General features: G+C 46.8%; 1 pseudogene; it reads left to right on the forward strand.

Moving 5' to 3' along the window:
• Positions 1 to 3,480: 3,480 nt before the first annotated feature.
• On the forward strand, positions 3,481 to 8,794 carry LOC143166221 (sulfate transporter-like; annotated as a pseudogene).
• Positions 8,795 to 9,102: the final 308 nt, after the last annotated feature.

Below are 9,102 nucleotides of genomic sequence, written 5' to 3' on the forward strand. Positions count from 1 at the left end.
AATGTATTTCAGTGTTATTTGACATAACAGGTTATATGACTTGGTCAGGTCATGGCCAGTAAGAGTCAGAGCAAAAATTAGAGCACCTCTGGGTGCAGTTCTGGGCAGTTAGTGTGGGCATTATCTCTGCATACATGTCCTTGAGTTACGCAAAAGATTTTCCTGATCCAGCACGGCTCAGCTTTTACCTGAGGATGCCTTTTACCTTAAGAGACCTCAGCGCACATGCTGTAATTTTTGTGTTGGTGCCAACAGAGTGGTAGGAACACTCAATTATGGAGAATGCCAGCAGGAGCTTTCTGCTCTCTTGAAAAGCATAGGACAGCCATTGCTTTCAGCAGAGTGACTCTGATTCCTGCCGATACAGAGCTGAGATAACGGGCTTCAATCAGCAGCACCCTTTACCTGTGCTACTCAAGGCTCTACCTTACCTGCGGACAACTAATTCTCGCCATACATGCTCCTGTACTAGATGAGATCCCCTGCCCCGTCTCCTGGGTCACAGCCTGGTGGAGGCTGCTTGGGAAAGGTGTACCAGGGGTCCAGCCCATGCAGAGCCCTTCCACCACCTGGTAAGCAGCAGGTTAGAAATTTCCTAAGCACTTAGACATTTGTTACAGCTTTTGCAGCACTTCTCTGTGAAGCTTCCTAATCCCTTTTCTTGAACCTCTTGACTCTCACCACACTGCGGCAGTCCGTCCCACCATTTGTGTTGTGTGAAAAAGCTCCTTCTGTTAAAAATCTAATAGCAGATCCAATCTTGTCGTCTGGCAGGTAGTTGGAGATGTGCTGCGGTTTCTGGGCTTCTTACCCTCTGCTGGAGCATCTTTCTGTCCTGTGACATTGAGAAGTGACCTCTGAAGGATCCCTGTCCCCTGCCTCAGTGCATGATGAGCTGGTGGTGTGTGATGGCTGCTGGGAGAGCTCGGGAGCGAGCCACAGAGCTCTGCCTGACATGGTGCCTGCTGTGCTGCGGTGGGGGCAAGTTGTGTTAACTGCAAAGAGGGTGACCCTGTGAGCCAGCCAACAGCTACAGGGGGAAGCAGCAACCCACCAGCACGGCTTCAGTGCCGTGAAGGGCTTGTAGGCAACACGCACAGGTCAAGCCTGAAATGATGCCAAATAGCCTGGGCTGAATGCCAGTTCAGTATGAAATAGAAATGTGTCTCCCCTTTTTTATTCCACTGTATTAAACTGTAATCAATTTAATTATAGCATTTTCAATTATTAGCTTGATAATTTGGAAAAGGATCATAAGCACTGGACATTTGTCATGCAGGGAAGAACATGAAAACAGCAACAAAGTGCTGCAAAAATTGGCAAGGAATTATTTTCACCCTCCTTATATAAATTGGGAATGCAACCCAAATCCTCTAGCTGATGTGCTTGGAAGTGCTCTTTTTTTCCATCTTCTACGAGTGGGCATCAGTGCTGGGGGAAGGACTTGTAGCAGGGCGTTAGAAGAGTGGACCCAGCGTGTGGTGTCCTCGATAGCTGGACAGTTGATGTGCGGTGTATGACCCCTGCGGCCAAAGATGTTCTTCCACATCCTCTTAGATCTGCTACCTCTGCACTGAGTCTCTTTCCAAGGACATATGCTCCATCTCACATCTTTCAAAGTACACTAAAAAACATTCCTTGCATGTCTGTCTGCATGGTTAATTGCTGGGAGCAAGCAGTAGCTTAAATAGATGCTCTTTATCTATTTATCTATTTATTTGTAGGTTCCTTGGTCCCTCTCAAACTTCAGAGTGGTGTGACTGCATTACCATGTGCAGTCACAGGGTGAGCGACACTTTTAGCCTCACAGTGTTTATGTCTGGAGAGAACTTTATCTTTGCCTTGCATGCTCTGCTGTGACCCCTGCACGTTAGCATAAACTGCCCTGCAAAATAACAGGAGGCTGCAAAAACTGTTTTATTTTCTGGGATGACCTAGTGTACTGCTTCCACATTCTCTGGTGTTCTCTCTTGCAGAAATGTGAATAATTGATTTCCAAGAAACCATAGGAGAGGTTCTGTTCAGCTTTTTTGTCCTCGGGTGCTTTTGTTGCATTTTGCCATATCTCAGCAGTGGGACCAGTTCTGGGCTTGTCTCCTTTTCCTTGTTTTTCCCTTTAAAAAAGATGATGTTTTGCAGATGTCTACATATTGAAAATTCATTTCCAAGTGGAACTGAACCAGCAGCTGCCCGAAAAGACTGTCAAGTCCCAAATCTGAAGGGAAGGAAAAGCATTTCTCTTAGATACCTGGCACCATTACCTGGCTTACTTGCCTTTTTCTTTATAAAGTTGCATGTGATCTAAGTAACTGTGGAGCAGTGGGGTGCAGCAATGTACTAAGCCAGGTTGGCCCATTTATGGAGACAAGACATGTGGGATGCTACTTGAAAGGCTTCCAGAAGCCAAATAGTCATAAGTGTATTTACATGCCTTAAAGCAAATCAAAAATCCTTGTGCAGCACAGTTAGCTCTGTTCCAAAGAGAATTGGAGATGCCAACTTGTCCTGTTAAACAAAAGCGATGCATTGACACAGCAGCAGAGACTTGAATTCACTACGCTTACCCGCTGCAAAATGCCTGGCTAACAATCATGGACCCAGGCAATTTCATGATTTTTTTCTACTTTAGGACAGAAAACCAAAATAGCCCACTGCTGCATTGTCCTTGTACCTGGAGCCTGGGTTTCCACTGCTCTGTTTTTAGCTGGCTGCAATGGCTGTTGCATAGATGGATGTTACATTGCTTACATACCATACCATAAATGAAAAATTTGGATTTCATGCTTTCTGCTTGTCTTAAAAACAGAGGGTCCCATGATACCGGCAGGCAATGTCCTGTCTATACTTGCATTGTTCAAGCTAATACCATCTGTCCAACCCAGCCTTGCCCGGAATGGAGCTAAACAGTTAGGTGAGTTTATAGTGGCAATATAGAACAACCCTTGAAGATGCATTTGAAAACAAGTAGTTTCAGCAGTTAGCTGTAGCGACCTTGCATTTGGAAGGCAGTGCAGCCTTAGCCAGCTCAAGGCCACATGAAGTACTGTTGGTTTCTTTTTTTAAGCTGTCTGCTATACATTTTCTAGAGCAAATGTGAAATGTTTGCAGTTTCCGCCCTTGCCTCACCTCATACAGTAAAAGTGATTTCAGCAACGTACACAGTGTTCAGTGTAACCAAGTATGTTCTTACATCCTCTCTGTCAGGCTGCAGAACATAAAGTGGCCTCTCCTCAGTGCCCACAGCCTGAATTTCCAGTGCAGAGAGGGCCATGCAGAAGCTGCCCTAGCATGAAAGCTCGCTGTTTCGAAGAGGTCAGTGTAGAGAACCAAACGCACAGGGGAACCAGCTGGGACAACGAGCTTGAGAACGTAGTTGCAGGGAAAGTATGGAATATTTTAAAGTTGAGTATACGAAAGCAACCGGGAATTTGCACACAAGAAAGGGGGAAAAAAATTGTAGGGAAGGATGGCAGGGGAGGCATGGAGACAGAAGGAATGGAAAAAAGAACTGCTCACCAAAACTTATGCCTCGGAGAGGTGGAAGAACGTGGCTATATCAAGGCTTACCAAGCTATATCAGGTGGTAAAGGAAATCTTAACAAACAAAAGATTTCCAGAATATATAAGTGAAGATGGAAGTTGGAAGGAAAAGCAGCAGCAGGCAGTAAAGGCAGGGCAGAGGTTAAAGGTAGCCTAGATACTGTCACAAATGGAAAAAGTGCTTTGTCCCATCTTCACGGTGGACAGATCAGAGATCTAGAACTGGAAGTGAATGCTTCCTAAATAAGTTCAAAACCCAAAGATGGATTGTGCTCAGATGTGTTTCATCCCAGCAAACAAGCTGACTTAAAAGACCAACCTGGCCAGCTCTTCAATGACTGATTCACCAGTTCTTCAGTGACTGAATTTCAAGATGAAGGAATCATACAGAAAATGGAAATTTGGGCTATTTGCTAAGGAAGAAGATGGAAAAGGAAAATGAATGAGTAGAGACAACATCAGACAGGCCAAGACACAAAGTGAGCTATAACTAGGAAGGATTATAAAGCATATGAAAGGATCATCTTTTAAGGACAGGAGGAATGACAAGGCTAAGGAAAGATACAGTCCATTACTGAAAGAAGGGGAAGGGAAAGGGGAGCTATCAACAGATGTACCTGAAAATACATGAGCTGTGGAGGAATGGCAGAGAATAAAGAATTCATATAAAGAGATAAATACATTGAGCAGCTGTCTCCCCTACCATGTGCTCTCATTTTTTTCCTGCTGCCAGAGAGCGCTGATGTTTCTTATTTATTTACTTCTAATTACTGAGATACAGACTTCCACTGATGAGATAAATGTAGCTCAGGATGCTGATCTTCCCCTTCTCTTCCCTCAGGGTGTCTCCTCAGCATCTAAATCAAAGCCTTGTGAAAATGTCATCTCTCCATACCCCACACCATCTCTCCAAATGCCTTGGGCTCTCAGCCCCCTCCCCAAGCCCAGAAGACAGTCAGTGCCAGGAGCACAGGCAGGGGCCAAGCTGCCTGACTGCCAGGCGTTTGTCCTGCTCCACAGGGCAATGGCACATCCAGCAAAATCTTAGAGACCAGGTTGATGGAAAAGAGATGGAAAAGGAAGAGTGGAGAATGAGGTGAGTGGGAGTGTGTGCTGAGAGGTCTGATGTAGGTTGTTGGCAGGGATCACAAGGGCAGAACAGTTACAGTTGGTATTTATGAGGCTGCTGTTTCAATTCAGGATGATGAGACATTACCTTTTTTCCTGGCCACTAATGCAGTTGTTCATCTTTACCTACAAAAGAAATGCAACCCTGTACTTTACCAAATCATGCTTACTTCTGCAAAGCAAAATCCCTTGTTATTTGTGCTAAAAAAATTTGTCCTGGTCTCTAAAAGGCACGTGCAAAATGTGGATTGTGCAGATTTGACACATATAGAGTTCTTCTATCTGCCTAGAAATAACCTGTGTCATCACACCTTTGCTGTCTGTGCAGACCTGTGTTTTACAAAGCCTCGGTGAAGCCCAGCATCGCTGGCTCTGTGGAAGCGGGTGAGCGCAGTGCATCCGAGCAGAGGTGGAGGCACACGGGCAGCAGCCGGGCAGGCGGCTGAGCAGAGTGCAGGGGGCTGGTGGCAGCACGCTGGTGGAAAAGCTACCAAGAAAGAAAAGTCATTCTGGAACAAGTTTTGCTTTTTTGATTGTTTTTTGGAACAAAAGCTTGTCCAGAGTAGGTGAGCAGAGAAGCCTGGCAGGACTCGGGCAACGATGTGCTCTCAGTTCAGGGAGGGGCAGAGCAATAGCACATGCAGGAAGATTTCTTTGCATTGTTCCCCTTGTTTAGCAAACACATCTCCAGATACCAGCAATACCATTATCTGACAGGAGCACTTCTCTAAACCCCCTCAATCATTCTTAATGGTCAGAAAAAGTTTTCATCGAAAATACTCTCCCAGAATGATGTTTGTTTTCAAAATACAGCTCTGTTTGGCCAGCTGCACCATCTTCATCGGCTGGAGCGAGATGAAAGGGCCGATCGCTTGGCTGAGTAACTCGGATCTCTTCTCAAGGGAAGTGGCACATAGTCCAGAAGGAAGGCAAAAGAAACAGGTTTGCAGTTGTTAGCCTCGTGCTTTCTCTGTTCAGTGTGCGCTGCGAGGTGAGGAGACAGGTCTGTCTGCCGGGGAGAAGCTCCAGGTAGTGAGAAAATACCAAGTGTATCTCCCTGCAGCCAGTGGTAAGAGATTTTGGTTGGGACTGGTGATGTGAAACGAACCTGTAGGGCAGGGGAATGCAATTTCTCATCATCCCAGTTCAATTTCTGAACTGCAGCCACTCTAGGTCTCCCCTCAGGAGAATTTTTCTCTGTGCGTATTGTTCAGTCTTGACAAAAAGGTATGTTTTATTGCAGCTGCATTTTGACTAAAAAACTTGGAGTAGCTCTGGAAAGTGAGTATGTTACTTAACCAGACTGAAAAAGTAGGATGCTTTCATTCTGCAGATAGGGGCCCCTGTGATGGGCCTGTTTGATGCAAGCCAGCAATGTAATTTAAATTTTTGAAATGTTAAAGGAGAAATTATTTTGCAAATTACCTCCCTTACCCATGTGTTACATTCCTAAAGCATCACTTGGAACATCTCAACATTTTCAAAATAGTTTTTGCTTAAGTGGAAGTGTCATCAAGAAATGCAGGCTTCCTGAAGAAGTTTAAGTTTCAATGAAATAATATTGTCTGATCTTACCCCATCCTGCTGCTGTGTTTCAGAACAAGAGGTATGTTAGGAAGGAGCACAGGAGTCTGCAGCTCTGTCCCTGATGTGGGCATCTGTGCCAGTGTGAATGCAATATAAACCGTGGTCTCAGGGTTGTGTATTATGTACGACTGCAACACTTCATGGCTGCCTGCTCTCCTGCCGTAGCTCTCCTAGTGCGATGGAGGACACATCAAGCCAGAAGTCAGGACAGAGCAAAGACGCACTGGGCTCCCTAACACCAGAAGAGAGTCCTGCCAATTTTATACATGTCAAATTGGAGGACTATGAGCCTGCAAACTTCAGCACCAAGGAACTCATTCTAAAGAAAGCCAGAGAGGTCTGCACATGCAATCATCAAACCATCATCACCACCTTCTGTCGGCTGTTCTCAGTGCTGGACTGGCTTCCCCGTTACAACGTCAAGACGCAGTTGCTTGGGGATGTCATATCTGGGCTCCTGGTGGGGATAGTTGCCATCCCTCAGTCCATCTCCTACTCCCTCTTAGCCAACCAGGATCCCATCTACGGAATCTACACCAACTTCTTCTGCGATATCATCTACATTGCTATGGCCACTTTGCGCCGTAACTTCATGGGCTCCTTCGGTGTCCCATGCCTGATGATTGGGCAGTCTGTGACCTGGCACCTCCAGCTAGCAGGGTACAGCAACGACAACTCCGGCTCTTTGCTGGTGGGCAACTCCACCTCCTCCAGTAATGGGACAGATGCCTGTGACAGGAGCTGCTACGCCATCACTGTGGCCCTTTCCTTAAGCTTTCTGGTCGGTCTTTACCAGGTACAAATGTTCACTGTTGTGCTGTTTCCTCTCTGTCTTTTCCCTGCTAGGAACTTCTCTGAGCTAAAGATCTCTAAGCTCCAGTCTTGGTTCAGACTTATAAGTCATGAGAAACCTTTCCTGATGTGACCAGACCCTGACACCCTTGAATCAAATATAGTGATTTAGAAACCCCCAAACATGGCTGAATGTGGCGTTTTGTTTCCCTCCATGGGATACGCCAGGTCCTTGGATATGTCTGAAACATCCTTAGGATCAGACACAGCAAGGGAGGAGAAGGAATTGTGAACCACCTTCCCACCACCCCAGTCATGGAGCTGGGCCAGCTCCTGGTGCAGGTTAGAGCAGGTTTGGGGCTGGCAAGAACAGCCATCAGCAGGGGCTCCTTCCAAGGCCATGCTCCCTGGCAACGTCCCCACTGCCTGGGCCTAGCTGTCACTGAACAACTTCAGGCTCTTTCACTGGGACAACTAAAATTCAGTGCATCACACTGGTTTTATGCCACCGAGTGATGCTCAGAGCTGCTTTGATGGGGCTGCTGCCTGGACTTTCAGTGTTAACTATGTGCCCTTATTGCTTGTAAGGAGACAGCGGCAGGGACCTTGTAGGCTTCTTTGTATAGCATCTCTAGCCACAGACGAGTGTTATAGGTAGGTCTCTTTAGTTTTTCATACCCCAGATTAACTACTGAAGACAAAGTCCTCTGCCTCACACAATGCTCAGCAGACAGAATAACCAGAGCTGCTAAAGTGGAAGCAGACTGACATAATTTGCCAGCCACCTCTTCCAGCCTTTCTCATCGATGCTAAAAGTATGGCTGGCTTGCTTTTCAGATCCTGCTGGGGGTTTTACAGCTGGGCTTTGCGGCTGTCTACCTGTCAGAACCTCACCTCAGTGGCTTTGTGACCGGATCTAACCTCACCATTATCACCTCCCAGGTAAAGTATCTCCTGGGACTAAAAATCCCTCGTCATGAAGCGGTGGGGTCCTTCATCCTGACATAGGTTGACCTTTTCAGATACATCCAGAACACCAGCATCTGTGACCTGGTCACTAGCCTGGTTGCTTTGGCCATCATAGTGCCTGTCAAAGAGATCGATGACCAGTATAAGGAGAAGATGAAGGCCCCATTCCCCATAGAGCTGCTGGTGGTCATTGTAGCCACAGTAATATCTTATTACTTTAACTTCGAAGAGCGATACAAGTCTGCTGTTAGGGGATATCCCCACTGGTTTCAGGAAACCCACTCTACCAGATACAAACCTGTTTTCCAGCCTGGCAGTTGATGCTCTGCCCATTGCTGTTATTGGCTTTGCCGTGATTGTCTCCCTGGTGGAAATCTTTGGCAAAAAGCACGGCTATGCTGTCCATGCCAACCAAGAGATGATTGCCATTGGCATGTGCAACCTGATCCCTTCTTTCTTCTACTGCTTTGCCAGCTCTGTGGCCCTGACCAAGACTGCTGAAGGAGTCCATGGGGACCCAGACCCAGGTCTCTGGCCTAGTCACCTCCTGGTGCTGCTGCTAGCGCTGCTGTGGATTGCCTTGCTCTTCTACTCGTTGCAGACCTCTATCCTGGGGGTGGTCACCATTGTCAACCTGCAGAGTTGTGGTGGCTTGCGTTGTGTCAGCTGGCTTTCCGCAGCGTCCATGATGCAGTGCAGTTTGCTGAACGGTGGTACTATGTGCAGCAGGAGGAGAGCAAGGAGCAAAAGGATGCTGTCCAGGACCCCGAAGACCTGAACTTCCAGGCATCTTTGTAGACCTGTGTGTGAGGAATGATTTGTAATGGGGATGGGCTTGGTATGTACTTGAGAGCAGTTTTAGTCTTTGTGCAGTCAGAGCATGCAAAAAAGGCTTTGATGAACTGTCAGCAGCAGGCGTGGGGCAAAAGGATTGGGGATGGTGTGGATTTCAGGAGAGGTTGCCAACAGGTGAATAATCTGAGAGGCATTTCAAGGTCCGTCATGTCGGTAAAGAGCCTGGATGGCTTCTAACCCTTCTCCTTTTTGGAAAGGGCTGTGACGGCAAGAGATGCTGCGCAGGGAGAT

Source organism: Aptenodytes patagonicus, chromosome 12 (assembly GCF_965638725.1).
Source record: "Aptenodytes patagonicus chromosome 12, bAptPat1.pri.cur, whole genome shotgun sequence".
Lineage (NCBI taxonomy): Eukaryota > Metazoa > Chordata > Aves > Sphenisciformes > Spheniscidae > Aptenodytes > Aptenodytes patagonicus.